Below are 13,645 nucleotides of genomic sequence, written 5' to 3'. Positions count from 1 at the left end.
AAATACACACGGTCAGGTTTCACTCCCTCTTACAACGTGAAACCCCAAAAGAGCTGCTGCTGCTCTGTGGTTTGGTGAGAGCGGCGCCTGCGTAGCCCTGCCAGACTTTCCCATTACAAATCCCCTAGCTCTGCCCACGAGGCCTCGGCCTCGGCCTGGGAGCCAGGGCTGGCGTTTTGTGTAATCTAACCGCACAAGCGACTCCTGTTAGAGGAATGGCAGGTTCGGCCCGTTGGAGGCTTTGATTTGATTTGTGTTTAATATTGAACTGTTGCTCTAGCAATCCCAAAGCCCTGGGCAAGTCCTTTGTACGTCCCGTATGGCTGGAGCCTGGCTCCCTTCCGGGCGTGGCTGGGTTTTGCACGTTAGCAACTCAGACTGCCCCTTCCTGCAAACAGCATAGCCAGAGTGCTGACTCCCAGTTCGCTCCATGGAGCCCGCGTGCAGGACGGAGCCCTGGGCCTGCCAGTGAGGTCAGACAAAGCCCCCGGTGACTTGAGAGGAAGCAGGAGTGAGCCCTGCACGGAACGGCAAGGATGCTGCCTGCATGGCAACATGGAGTCTCGGGCTCCCTGGGGTAGGGCCTGCTTGGCAGTGCATGTGCCTCCCTTCCTTTCAGCCTCCCCGCGCTCTGTTGTTTCAGAAGGCCGGGTGCTTGCTTGTTCCCCTTGAAGGAGCCGTGCAAAGGGAGCTTGGGTTAAATGCAGCAACACCCGTGCGTCCCCTTGAATGTTTTCCTTTCCCTCCTGCTCCCTTCCTCTGCTGTGCTCACTAACCGGCGAGCACCCCTCTGTTGTAGTCACTCTGTGGATGCTGCTCTCTAACCTTCCACTACGCTCAGGGGAATTCGTGTTACTGCTCCTGGCCTTGCCAATGGACAGGGCTTGGGGTATTTAGTAGGTGTATGACAGTCGGTCCCAGCAGCCCCCGTCAGAGCCCGAGCCCCCATTGGGCTGGGCACGGTATCCCCAGAACACATGGCCCCTGCCCCAAGGAGCTCCGTCTCCGTGGGGTGCTGAGCCTGTGCAGCTGTTCGGGCCCCCAGGGCGCGTTCTCCCCACCCCACACACCAGCGAGGTGGGGTGGCCTGTAGCCGTAACAAAGTTCCACATGGCTCGGCCGCTCCACCAGGCCGCTGCAGCGTTTCAAGGGAGGGCAGGCGCCTGGGGGGAGGATAGGCGTGGAGGGAGTAGGGGGCTGTCGCCCTTTCTTGGTGCCCGTCTGCCCTATTTACAGGCTGCTGCGCTGACTCCTTCCTCTGCCAAGCCGCTAGAGCCCACTCCCCTCCTGGAGCAGGGCATGGACCCCAGGCAATCAGCCTAGCTCCATGTCTGTCCTGCCCCTTACGCAGCCGGGCGGTGCTGGAGGGAGCCTGGATTCCAGGGATGTGGAAGGGAGGGTGGCTGAGCTGCCAGGAGAAGGAGTGGGGTCCATGGGGAGGCGCTGCTTGCAGGGTGAGTGGGGTGAACTGGCCGTGCCCTTGGTGCATGGTTGTCCAGAGGCTCCTCTCCTGGCCCATTATCAGCTGTCTGGAGAGCTGGGGGTGGGGGGGACCCCCGCCCCCCCTAGGGAAGAGCAGCCTGAGCTGCAGGCTTTGCTGTATGGCACCTTGGCCTTCTCACTCCTGCTGGAGGCTCCAGCCAACCTGCCACGGCTGGTTCTGCCTCCCAGCACCATGTGAGCTAGGGAAGGCTGTTCCCCGGCCGGCTCCACAGCCCACACCACCACCTTGATTTCAGCAGAGCTGCATGCATGCAAAGACCTGACTGCACAGATGCAGGGTCTCAGGGACCTGTCTGCCAAGCACTAAAATGCAGCCACCTCTGGGGTGAAAGATGGCAGCTGTTCAACAGTACATGGCATAGGAGGGGAAGGGAAGTAGCACCTCCTGGGGGAAGGGGGAGGCAGAATGTAGCTGCCCAAGTGAGAATTTGGCTGGATTCTGGAGCTAGCACCTCTTGAATGGCCCCGTGGGGTTGTGACTGTAGTTCGGTCTATCTCCTGAATGACGGCAGGCTGCCAGGCCGGAGCAATGGGGTCCGCGCTGGTTCTGAGGGGCCCAGGCCGAGTGGTCTGCACAGCTCCCTGCAGCACCAAGCATTGCTCAGAGCTGTCCCGCTCCTGACTGACTCCCCTTAGCTTGTGAAACACTGGCGCCTCTAGTTCCTTTAGCAAGCCATGCGCCAGGGCCTTCTGCCGACAGGGCCTCTCTGCCTGGGACCATCTCCCCTCTGGCCTCCTGAGCCCTCAAAACAGGCTTTCTTGCTGGGACGGAGCGGTGGGGCTTTCAGCTGGGCCATGCAGCACGGGCGTGATGGGTGCATCTTGCAGACAACCCCCAGAAGCCTTGGTATGAGTCTGACCCACCCGGCGGCCTGGTGACCTGCCTGGCTGCCAGCTCCTCTGCCCCAGCCCTAGAGGGGAAAAAGCCAGAGGTACGAAATCTGCCAACACACTGGCACGTTGGGCTCTTGGAGACAGGAGGTGGCAGAGAAGGGAAACTTAACCAGCAGGTTACAGGGAGGGATGCGCGTTGTACCTGCCAGCATCCTGGCCACGTCTGCGCCTGGCAAAGGTGAGATCTCCTGGCGCTGCCAGCAAGCCCCTGAAACGGAGTCTTTGTCCGGGGGCCCTGCAGCTACTTGGAAGCGGCCGAGCCGGTTTCCTTTGCTGGGCTTGTCGGTGAACAGTGCTGGCATTGTGACGGGGCGGGGAGGTGACTGGCTCCGCTCATGGGCCTCAGAGGGGTAAATCTGACACGCGTGTCAGAGACCACAGTGGCATGGAGCAGCCTGGTTTGACCTGTGCTTGCTGGAGCCATTAAGGCACCTCCAGTGGGCACAGAACCTAGAGAAATGTCCGACACAGGGGTGTGGGCGGGAGGGGGGTTAACATGGGACGGGGAGAGGAGCCCCAGGGCTCAGCGTGCTGGGGCCACTGGCTGGAATGGAGCCGGGGGACGGAGGAGATGCGTGGGGCTGGGGGGCTCTGGGGGGACGGGGAGGTTCCTGGGGGTTGCTGTGGGGCCCCCTGGGTGGCCTAGCAGAGGGGATGTGGCTCACCTTGGCGCAGGGCCAGTGGTGCAGCTCTCCGAATAGCCACCCCTGGGGCAGAGTGGAAGCAACCTGCCCCCAAAGGGCCCCCTCCGCCCCACATCTGGGCGCCGGCTGCACGTGTCCTGTGCCACCCCCTCCCGGGCAGGCGAGAGGGGTCCAGCGGTCTGGGCTCAGCTCCCCCCGCGGGATCAGCGGCTGAGGCCCCCGGCCCCCCATATCCCCCCTCCCCCGCTCTCGGGTCCTGCCCCCCGCGGGTTTCGAACCAGCCCAGCCCGGGCTCCCAAATGGGAAACATCTGGCGGGGAGCGCGGCTGGACCCGGCGCCGATTGGCTGCGGCGGGTCAGGCTGCGGGGGGGGGGACTCCCCTCCCCCCCCCCCCGAGCCGTGACATCACTTCGCTTTCCACCCGGAGTGGCCTCGGCAGGCAGGAGCCCGGGCTGAGCCCGTCCGGGGAGCGCGGTCCGGGCCCGGCGTGCGCCCCCCTGCAGTGCCGGTGGGTGAGTCCTGCAGCGAGCTCCGGGCTCGCTTACCCGGGGGGGCAGCCGTGCGGGGGGGCTGCGGCCCGGACCCCCCCCCCCTCCCGGTGCCAATCCGGAGCCGCTCCGGGCAGCTGGCGCGCTGCGCCCCGAAGTCTCCAGCGAAGTTGTTTGGCCGCGTGCGCTGGGGGCTGGGAGGGGGAGGGGGGTTAAAAGCAACTTTAAGCTGCGTCTGCGCGTTCCGGGCTGGGGCGGAAGCTCTGCCCCCCCCCCGACAGACCCCCGGGGATCGGGCCCCGCAGCCCATCGCCCCTTGGCGCAGCCCGCCCATTGCTGGCAGAAGCGGCCCTGGGGGTTCGGGGGGGGGGCTGGCGCGTGTCCCCCGGGCCTGCGGCTCCCTGGTCCTGCAGGAGGAGGAATTCCGGGGGGGTCTAGCTCAGAGCCCCCTTCCCAGCTCTTGGGAGGCTGCGTTGGGGGGTGAGGGTGCCAGGTTGGCCTGGGGTGGGGGGCTCTGCCTTACCCCGGCCTAGACTCTGGAGCATGTGCTCTGGCCGCCCTGTTGGTGCCATGGACAAAGGCCACCTGTGCACTGCGAGGGTCCGTAAAACACCCCCAGAGCGACCCCCTCCACGGCCGCCTGAGCCGGGAGGACAGGTAGGGGGAGGGTACAGCCGGCAGCTGGAGCCAGGACTCCTGGGTTCTATTCCTGGCTCTGTCACTGGGTGACCTTGGCAGGTCCCAGCCTTGCTTCCTGCCTCAGTTTCCCCAATCTGTAAAACTGGGATGATACTGACCCGCCTGACAGGGCTCCGAGTCTGCCTCTGAAGGGCCAGAGCTGGGCAGAGGGTTATTATTAAACTGCTTCCCTGTGGCTGCTCACACCAGCTCTGAATTCGGCCATCGCCAGGGGGTGCCCCGTGCCCAGACTCAAGCTGGGGCAGCATGTTAACCTTCTCTCTGACCCCTCCTGTCCTGTGAACTCCATCAAACCTTCCCTCCAGGACTTGGAGATTTTGGCCAGTGTTTTCGAGACCGCGCCACTCCCTTTGGTGCTTGAGCTTTCGACCTGAGATGCCCCAAGCCGGGCTCCAAGGAGCACAGAGCAGCTGGAGGTCCTGCTGCCTTTAGCGGGCCTTGTGGGTGCTTCCAGCCCCTGGGTGACCCATGTGCACCCACCCAGGCCTCTGCCCGTCACATCCAGTTGTGCTTCACTTGCCTTTCTCTGTGCAGCTCAGAGACGGCTCTGCTGCGTTCCCAGAAACCTGCCAGGCCATTGTATCGTTTTTTAAAACCAAGTGAGCCGCTGCTAAGGAGCTGCGGTGTAGGAACCCTGGCAAGTTGTGGCCCGGGTGACAGAGAGTTAAAGTAACTGGCCTGTTTCCTTGTATCATCCTCTGGCTCGTCACTGAGAGGTTAGCTCAGGATCTCCAGAGCGAGCTCAGGCCGTTGCTTGTTTGACACTTCCTCTCGGGAGCCTGTTCATGTCTGGAAAGCGAGCTGTCGCCTGGGTTTAAAATCTCCTCGCCTGGGGGCCTGCCCAGTCCCACCTCGCCGCGTGGCCGGGGCCAGCCGGTGTTTTCATCGTGTTGCTGAATCGGGCTCGCACGGGGCCCAGCTACACGCCAATGGGAGCTTCCTGCACAGGGCGAGATGGGGCAGGATCCCTGCATGGGAGGGCAAAGCTGGCCCCGTGCGCTCACACAGGACCTGTGTCCTTAGCCGAGGCTTCAGCACGGAGCGGGGACCCAGTTAAACCTGATTGGAACAAGCCCAGATCACTGTGGGAGAACAACTCCCACCGGCTTGGGGGTGGTCAGGGAAAGCCAGCGACAAAGGAATCTACGGTGGGACGTTCACTGGATCACAGCTGCCCCGTCAAGCGTTTCACTTGGGCACCAAGCTCATTTCCTTGGCTACTCTGAATCCAGGGCTGGCAGGAGCGGGGGGCTCCTCGGACTAGCCCGGTTAACTAGCTGTGGTAATGGGGAGGGTGTGGCTAGCAGCAGAGGCAGTAAGGGGGCTCTGGGGAGAAGCAGTGTGTGGCCTGGTTAGTTCAGGGGCCATGTTGGTTCTCAGAGCCATGTGGCCATTAGGCAGGTTGGGTTTGAGCCTCGGGCCACAGGCCTGCTACGGTGCTGAGACGGCTGCTGCAGCGCCGGGATCGCAGTGAATCCACCTCTGAGAGAGACGTCAGCCTGGGGCTGAGCCGACCTAACCGGCGGATTTCACAGCCCTGAGCAGCGCAGCCAGAGCGATCTGCTTCGGGCACCCGAGGGTTGTGTTTCGGTTGTGTCCCGTGTTGGGTGGTTCGGGTTTTCTGTTGCTCTGCGTCTCTGGGCTGCAGGCTGTCGGTGTCCTGTGTTGCGGCGTGTGGTGATGGTTTCTGTGACTGCCCCCCTCCCTACCCCCTTAGCTCTCAGCGCGCGGCTGTGGGGCAAATGCAGCAGCACCAGCCCAACCGCGCCTGCTCTGCTGGAATTTGCTGGAGGGAGCTGGCTCCCTGCCCCGCTGCGGCTACACGTTGGCACTTGCTGCCCCTTCCCCTCGTCATGCCCTGACGAGGCCTCTGTGACGAAGTGGGAATGTTCCTGCTGTGCTCTGTGAGTGCTGAATGGGGAGTATTGACCTGGGAAGGGTGCAGGGGAGTTTGGGGGCCTGCACTGGGGAAGGGAGATACCTGAGCAGGTAACCTGAGAACCCAGGAGGGGGGTTGGAGGGGAGTTTGGGGGGCCTGCACTGGGGAAGGGAGATACCTGAGAACCCGGGGGGGGGTTGGAGGGGAGGTTGTGGGGCCGGCAGTGGGGAAGGGAGATACCTGAGCAGGTAACCCGAGAACCCAGGAGGTTGGAGGGGAGTTTGAGGGCCTGCATTGGGAAGGGAGATACCTGAGAACCCGGGGTTGGAGGAGTTTGGGGGCCTGCATTGGGGAAGGGAGATACCTGAGAACCCGGGGGGGGGTTGGAGGGGAGTTTGGGGGGCCTGCATTGGGGAAGGGAGATACCTGAGCAGGTAACCCGAGAACCCAGGAGGGGGGTTGGAGGGGAGTTTGGGGGGCCTGCATTGGGGAAGGGAGATACCTGAGCAGGTAACCCGAGAACCCAGGAGGGGGGTTGGAGGGGAGTTTGGGGGGCCTGCATTGGGGAAGGGAGATACCTGAGCAGGTAACCTGAGAACCCAGGAGGGGGGTTGGAGGCCAGGTGACACCTCTGCCCCTGAACCTGGACAAAGGACACAAAGGCTGGGGGAGGACCCGGGGGAGGCTGAGTGAGAGGCTGGAGGGAGTTTCAGTTTGGAGCTGGCTGGGGAATGGAGAGGGGCGACCCGACCAACAGGGCTGTGGCCTCCCTGTGGCTCCCAGATGGACCTAACTAAAGGGGGTTCTGTTGTCTGCACTGGCAAGGCCTGTTTGGGACTGTGTCCTGTCATCTAAATAAACCTTCTGTGTCACTGGCTGGCTGAGAGTCCCGGTGAGTCGCAGGGAGCCGGGGGGGCCGGGCCCTGTCTCCCCCACACTCCGTGACAGCCTCGCCGCCCGCTTTGTGGGGAGGGAATAGGGTGTTGTGTGGGCTCAGCTGCTGCTCCCGCCGTGGGCCTTGCGCAGGGGCCAACCCAGCCCGTCAGTGGGGCTCTGTAGTCAGGGCCGGCGCAACCCGTTAGGCGACCTAGGCGGTTGCCTAGGGCGCTAGCATTTGGGGGGCGGCATTTTGGGTCCTTCGGCGGCGACCGCAGCACCCGGATCTTCAGCTGCCCTGGTCGTCGTCGGCATTTAGGCGGAGGGAGCTGGGAGCTGGGACGGGGGTGTGGGGAGGGCTGCCTGCAGCAAGTCAGGGGAGGGGGCGGCATGCAGGGGAACTCCCCGCCCCAGCTCATCCTCCTCCCCTGAGCACACCGCCCCGCTCGGCTTCTCTCCCTCCCAGGCTTGCGGCGCCAAACAGCTGATTGCTGCCGCAAGCCTGGGAGGTGGGAGAAGTGGAGCGGTGAGGGCGTGCTCGGGGAGGAGGCAGAGCAGGGGTGAGCTGGGGTGGGGAGCTGCCGCATGGCTGGGGGGGGGGCTCAGGGCAGAGGGGGGGGAGCTGCTGCGGGGGGGGCTCAGGGTGGGGTGGGGGGGCTCAAGGTGGAAGTTTCGCCTAGGGCACGAAACTTCCTTGCACCCGCCCTGTCTGTAGTGCCCTGGCATCCTGGGGCTGGACCATTAGCAGGGCTCTGCCTCCAGGCTGTTCCCTGCCAGCCCCAGCAGCCAGGAGACTGGGGCTCATTGCACTGGGAGCAGAGTGCAGACAGTGGCTGTGCCCTGTGGGGCATGAGCCTCTGGGTCCTCCCCAGGGCGTGGGGAGCAGGGAGCCAGTCCCCCTTCTCCCACCTCGCTGCGACCCCGAGCCCCAGCCCTGCGGTGAAGGAGTTTGGAGCCGCTGGCTCCACAGAGGTAAATATCTGCTCTGTCTCCTACAGGTGAACCCTGGCCCCTTTGCTCAGCCCACGACCGCGATGGGTGGATCTGTGGGGCAGCAGCCCTGGGTCATAGCGGCAACGGGCCTGCAGCCAGGCCTGCTAACGCGAGGATGGGGTGAGCCTTGTGCTTCCTGGCCTCAGCTGGTCACCTGGAGGGGCTGGGGGGGGCTCGGCCCAGCCCCTGGGCAGCACTGCAGTGTGTCAGCTGGGGCAAGGCCCAATCTCCCAGCCCAGTGCCCTGTGCCAGCGGGATCCCAAAGAGGGGGGAGCAAGGTGTGTCCGCCCAGCAGCCTGGACAGCGCGGCCACCAACAGAACCGTCCTGGGGGCCCCAGGGAGCCCTCGTGAAATGCTCGCTTGGCAGGTGCAGGTCCAGCCCCTGGTGCCTCCAGAGCCGGGCTCGTCTCACCTGCTTGTTGGAAATGGCGGGGGGCTGGGGTGGGGGCTGGCAGGTGGAGCGGGGGGGCTGGGAGCCCGGCTCTGTCTCTGGGAGCGGAGTGGACGCTGGGGCGAGCGTGGTCAGGTTTCTTCCCCATCCCCCTGCACCGAGTCCTGGGCGTCGTGCGAAGAGGCCTGACCTCGCCTGGGCTCCTCCCTCTGTCGGAAGCTGAGCCGGCTCTGCCCAGCTCCTGGCTGGTTGACTGTGGAGGAGCAGTTGGGCTGGAAGCCACCGTGCAGCGTTGCCAGCCACTCATCCTTCCCCGGGAGGGGCGCGTTCTCCTTCGGGAAATGGGTGAGGGTCCCCCCCGGGCTGGGACCTGGCAGCGCCCCCTCTAGGAATATTGCCGGAAGAATGCGCCCAGTGCTGGGGGTCACCGTTCTAGACGGATGTTGAGACCTCGGTGAGGGCTCAGAGAAGGGCCTGGCAGCGCTAGATCAGTGTGTCCCGCTTGACAGGGGTGACTGGGGAGCAAATATTTAATCGGGGGCTCTTCAGTCTAGCAGAGGAAGGTCGAACCCGAACCAGTGGCTGGAAGCTGAAGCGAGAGACACTGGGAATAAGATGAAATGTCTGACATTGGGGGAGATTAAACACTGGGACGATTCGCCAGGGGTCGCGGCGGATTCTCCCTCAGGGGCAATTTTTAAATCCATGTTGGATGTTTTTCTATAGAATCTGCTCTAGGAATCGTGCTGGGGCAGGGCTGGCCTGTGTCGATCACAGTGCTCCCTTCTGGCCTTGGGGTCTAGGATGCCGTGCAGCGTCCTGGCGAGCGAGGCCAGGGAAAGGGGGGCTTTGGAAACAGCTGCACAGCTCCCAGGGGCACAGCTCAGGCTGAGCCCATTACACAGACAGGGAAGCTGAGGCGCAACAGGGCAAGTCTATGAATTCAGCGGCAGCGCCAGAAATGGAACCCAGGAGTCCTGGCTCCCAGCCCCTGCTCTAACCCCTGGACCACCTCCCCACAGTGACTGCATTGGGGGTTGCCGCAGTGCAGGGTTGCACAGCCCTAGAGAAGCCCTGACCCGGCGTGCCCAGGTCTCTGCCTCTCGCCCTGCGGCCCCTCCCTGCCTGCAGCGGCCGGAAGGGCTCCCGGAGACACCCCGGCCCTGCTGTCACTCGCCCGCCCTGGCGTCCCCAGTCCGACCGGCCCCGCTCCTGGCAGGCGGCTGGGGCTGGAAGCTGTTCCCACCTCGCACCCCTGAGTGCTCGTGGGGAGTGAGGGGCTCTGGGGTGGGCCTGTGTCGCCCATCTGGCAGGATCACTCAGACCCCCCCCCCCGCTCCATTCTCCGGTTGGGGCCCCTGGGGCTGGCATTGTTCTGGGGTGAGGCGGGGGCCTTCCCCTCCAGACAGCTCCTCACTTCCCCTCCGGACCAGCTTTCCTCTCCTGTTTCCTGGGGCTGGGGGAGGGGGCTGGCACCGTCCCCTCTGGCTCCGGGACCCCCACCCCGGGCGCGGGCTCCAGCAGCGATCTCCCTGAGCTCTGTAACCCGGAGCGGAGCAGGGCCGGGCCCACGCGGGGCCGCCAGCTGGGAGCTCAGTCAGGGCTCTGCCTGGCAGGTCCCAGATCCATGGCTCCGTCCTGGCCTAAGCAGGCTACAGTGCCACACTCAGCGCCCTGCGTGCTGGGAAGGGGAGTCTCTGCAGGCTGCATCTCTCCATTAAAGATGAGGGCAGCTGCATCGTCCAGCTCCGGGGCCCTGCCCCTGCCATATACACCTGGTGGCACTGCCAGCCTGGGTCCCGCTGGGCTGCTCTCCTCCCCAGCAGAGTGCAGGAGGGGGCGGGGGCGGGGGGTTCTCGCACCAGTTACACCGACAGGCACGGAGTGTGGCCGAGGTCACACGTGGAATCAGGGGCGGGAAGAGAACCCAGGAGTCCTGGCTCCCAGCGCCCAGCCTGCTCTCAGCACTGGGCTTCTAAGCTAAAAGCACCAGGGTAGAGAGTGGGGAGGGAGGGGTGGGTAAGGGTCTTTAATGGCAAACCGCCCCTTCCCCTGGGCACTTCTGGGCAGCAAGGAGGGGGCTGCAGGGCAGGGGGTGTGCGGCCCAATTCTGCCTTTCTGGCAGAACGAGACCCCCCTGGGTGGGGTCCCTGGATCCCTCTCCTCCAGGGCTGCCTGGGGAGGGGGGGGCAGCAAGTGGAGCAATTTGCCCCAGGCCCCACAGGGGCCCTGGGAGCCCTGGCCTGGCGGCTGTCCGGGTCTTCGGTGCCGGGGGGCCCTTCGGTCGCTCCTGGTCTCCGGCAGTGGGGGGCCCTTCGGTCGCTCCGGGTCTCCGGCAGCGGGGGGGCCCTTCGGTCGCTCCGGGTCTCCGGCAGTGGGGGGGCCTTCGGTCGCTCCGGGTCTGGGGCCCTTTGGTGCTGCTGAAGATGCGGAGTGAGTGAAGGGCCCCCCGCCGCCGAAGACCCGGAGTGCCGCCGGGTGAGTACAAGCACCGCAGCTCCCCCGCTTTGCCCTGGGCCCCCTGAATCCTCTGGGCGGCCCTGCTCTCCTCAGAGCCGCTCTGTGGAGACCTGAACCAGGTCCAACCCCAGCAGAGCCTGCGCCCCCCCATCCCCCCCCAGGTGCACCCCCCACTCCTCGGAGCACCAAGCACCCCTGCTAGCTGCATCATGGTGCAGTGACTCTGACACCCGCAGCATTGGCCGCTGGGTCGCTCCCCTGCCCTCCCGGGGCGAAGGAAGGCCCAGGCCCCAGGCCTCTGCCTTTCCCGGTGTGCTCCCCCCACCCCCCAGGGGCAGCATGTCCTTGTGAGGGGCCCCCCTGTGTTGGGATGGAGCCCGGGGCGGGGGTATTTCACGGAGCAGCTCCTGGCTGCACTGTGCCCAGCTTGGGCGTGTGTCCATGCTGCAGCGAGTGAGCTATAAATAACCCTTAACATCCTCGGCGACGACTCCGGGGCTATTTTTGCTGCTCTTGTTGTGTCTGGTCCTGGCTCCGCTTGGGGGAGGGGGCGGCAGGGTTTGCTTTTGGTTCATCTCCCATCCTGGCGCAGTCTCCAGCAGTTCGATCTCCGCAATCCTTGTCCCCTTCCAGACGCCGTGAGGAGTGGAGCAGAGAAACCTCCCCCAGAGCTGTCCTGCCCTGGGCAAACCTGGGCCAGGCAGGGCAACAGCCACTCCTGCCCAGGGCGCTTCCTCTGCGCGGAGCCTCGTCAAACACCAGCGTTCTGCAGCTCCCGCGCTCCAGGGCGGCGGCCGGCCGAGGTCCTGGGTGCTCCGCGCCGGTGACGCTGGTAAGAGGAGTTCCTGTACCCTGCTCAGATTCCCCCTGGGCAGTTCCGTTTGCTTCACAATCAGCTGCATGATTCTTCTTCCCTTCCTGTCCTGATGTCTCGGAGCTCACTGGTAAATGGCTCCCGTGTTCTGGCCCAGAGGTGGCTGCCTTTCCCTGGTGGGTGGTACAGTCCCTGCATGTCATTTCCATACCCAAGCCTGACCCCCGGGGGGTGCTGAGCGGCTGCAGTTCCCCTTATCTCCAAGGCAAGTTGCGGGTGGCCAGCGTGAGGAGGAGGGCACATGTCCTGGGTCACAACTCTGCCTGAGGGTGAGTGTGATAGTGGTGAAAAGATCAGTGTGCATGAGAAGCCATTGTGCGAATGTGCGAGGTATGTAACATCGCTGTGTGAGCCTGTAGACGGACCAAACTCGCGTGTGCAAACTCTGCCCTCTGTGCGAAAACGTCGTGTGTAATGGGACGTGTCGGAACAGACCCGGGCTCCCCTCTGCGCACACCCCGGTGTGGCTGTACTTTGGGATTCTGCCTGACTATTGCCATAGGATGGAGGCAGGGGGGCCTCAGGGACAGGCCAGGACGCCTGGGTTCTGCTGCCTTAGTAAGGGATAAGTCACTTCACCTCGCCGAGCCCTGGGATGATCACCCCCAGTCTAGACAGAAGTGAAGTGACTCGCCCGAGTTTACGTGGCGATCGGTGGGGGGTGGGGGGCAATCCCTGAGCCTCACTGGGAATCTCGGCTATTGGGCTTCGTTCCTCCTCCTCGGGCCTGCTGCTGACAGATCAGCCTGTTACCGGCCCCTGGGGATTTGCCAGGCCTCCCTGCTCGCCCATGCTGGGGGCCACCTGACGGGCGGAGGAGGCAGCTGCAGGCCACAGGCAGCCGGCGGGAATCCCCAGAGGCGGGCAGGGGCGCGAGGCCTTCCCAGCGGTTTGCCCCGAGGGAGGGACCGTCCTGCCCCTTCCAGGATCCAGGGGCTCAGAGCCAAAGGTGGCAAGGGAGCCGGGGCAGGAGCTCTCACCCCGTCTAGGCTGGCAGCTGTTGTTGGAAGGGTCCGTGCACTGGTGCCGGGACAGGGATGGAGGGGAGGCAGCCAGGGGCTGCGGGGGTTGGTGTGACACCCTCCCGCCCCCGGTGCAGGTCATACCCCTGCTGCAACCAGGCCAGAGCTGTACAGCTCGGTGCCTCGGTTTCCCCACGTCTCTGGGAGGTTTGTGAAGTCTTTGAGCTCATGGGGCGAGCGCGCTGCAGGGGGAGAAAGGGCTATAACTGTACACACAAACCGTGACCTCGCCTGGGTCCAGCGAGCCACCGACTCCCTTTCTGCGCTCGCTCTCCCTGTCCCGTGTGATTGGCCGAGGCTGGCCAAGAGGCACACCCCAGCCGCTCGCTGGAGGCACTTTCTGGGTATGGGAGAGCTGGGGGTGCTGGGGGGGGCCCAGAATCAGGCTCTCTGTTCCCTGTGCGGGAGTCTGGCCTGCTGCAGGGGGTAGAAATACCCTCATTTTAAAGCAGTGACGCAGCCCTTACAATAAACCCCAGCCAGAGCGTTCTCACGGCTCTGCACCGACTGCCCCCAGCGCTGGCGGCTGCTCCAGCCCAGCCTGCCTCTGGCCTCCACCCCGGCACCTGCCACGGGAGCTGCAGATTTTCAAAGGCGCTTGGCTCCCCTTCAGGCACCTGAGGGGCCACGTGCTTTTCCAGTGGGTAAACGGCACGGGAGGGGCCCGGGTCTCCTGCACCCTGCCCAGCCATTCACATCAGGGCCAGGAGTGACTGAAGCGCACTGCAAGGTGCACCATGCTGGCAAACTGTTTCCATGGGACCCCTGGAGACTGCTCTGTTCAAGGGACACCTCTGCTGAGCCCAGAGCATTGCCCTGGAAGGGGGAAATCCAGTTTTCTTGTCCCCGTCTGTGCGCTCTGTTCGCGTTCTGCATTTCGCCCAGCCTGGCACCTGGAGCCAGTTTCGCTCGGCCTTGGC

The 13,645-nt window shown here is 64.5% G+C and overlaps 1 protein-coding gene across 3 annotated transcripts in view; it reads left to right on the top strand.

Moving 5' to 3' along the window:
* Positions 1–3,433: 3,433 nt before the first annotated feature.
* Positions 3,434–13,645, top strand: part of NCKAP5L (NCK associated protein 5 like) — a 28,048-nt gene continuing 17,836 nt past the window's right edge. The window contains exons 1-2 of one of the 3 annotated variants that reach the window (XM_039515135.1): positions 3,434–3,550; positions 11,463–11,661. The gene's annotated coding sequence lies outside the window, so the exon portion shown is untranslated. Of the gene's footprint in view, positions 3,555–11,462; positions 11,662–13,645 lie in introns of all 3 variants that reach the window. The other 2 variants (XM_039515136.1, XM_039515138.1) reach the window with 2 other exon arrangements.

This window comes from Mauremys reevesii, linkage group 25 (genome assembly GCF_016161935.1).
Source record: "Mauremys reevesii isolate NIE-2019 linkage group 25, ASM1616193v1, whole genome shotgun sequence".
In the NCBI taxonomy this organism is placed as follows: domain Eukaryota; kingdom Metazoa; phylum Chordata; order Testudines; family Geoemydidae; genus Mauremys; species Mauremys reevesii.
The sequence above is the reverse complement of the archived record's forward strand: the minus strand, read 5'-3'. Positions and strand labels throughout refer to the sequence as shown.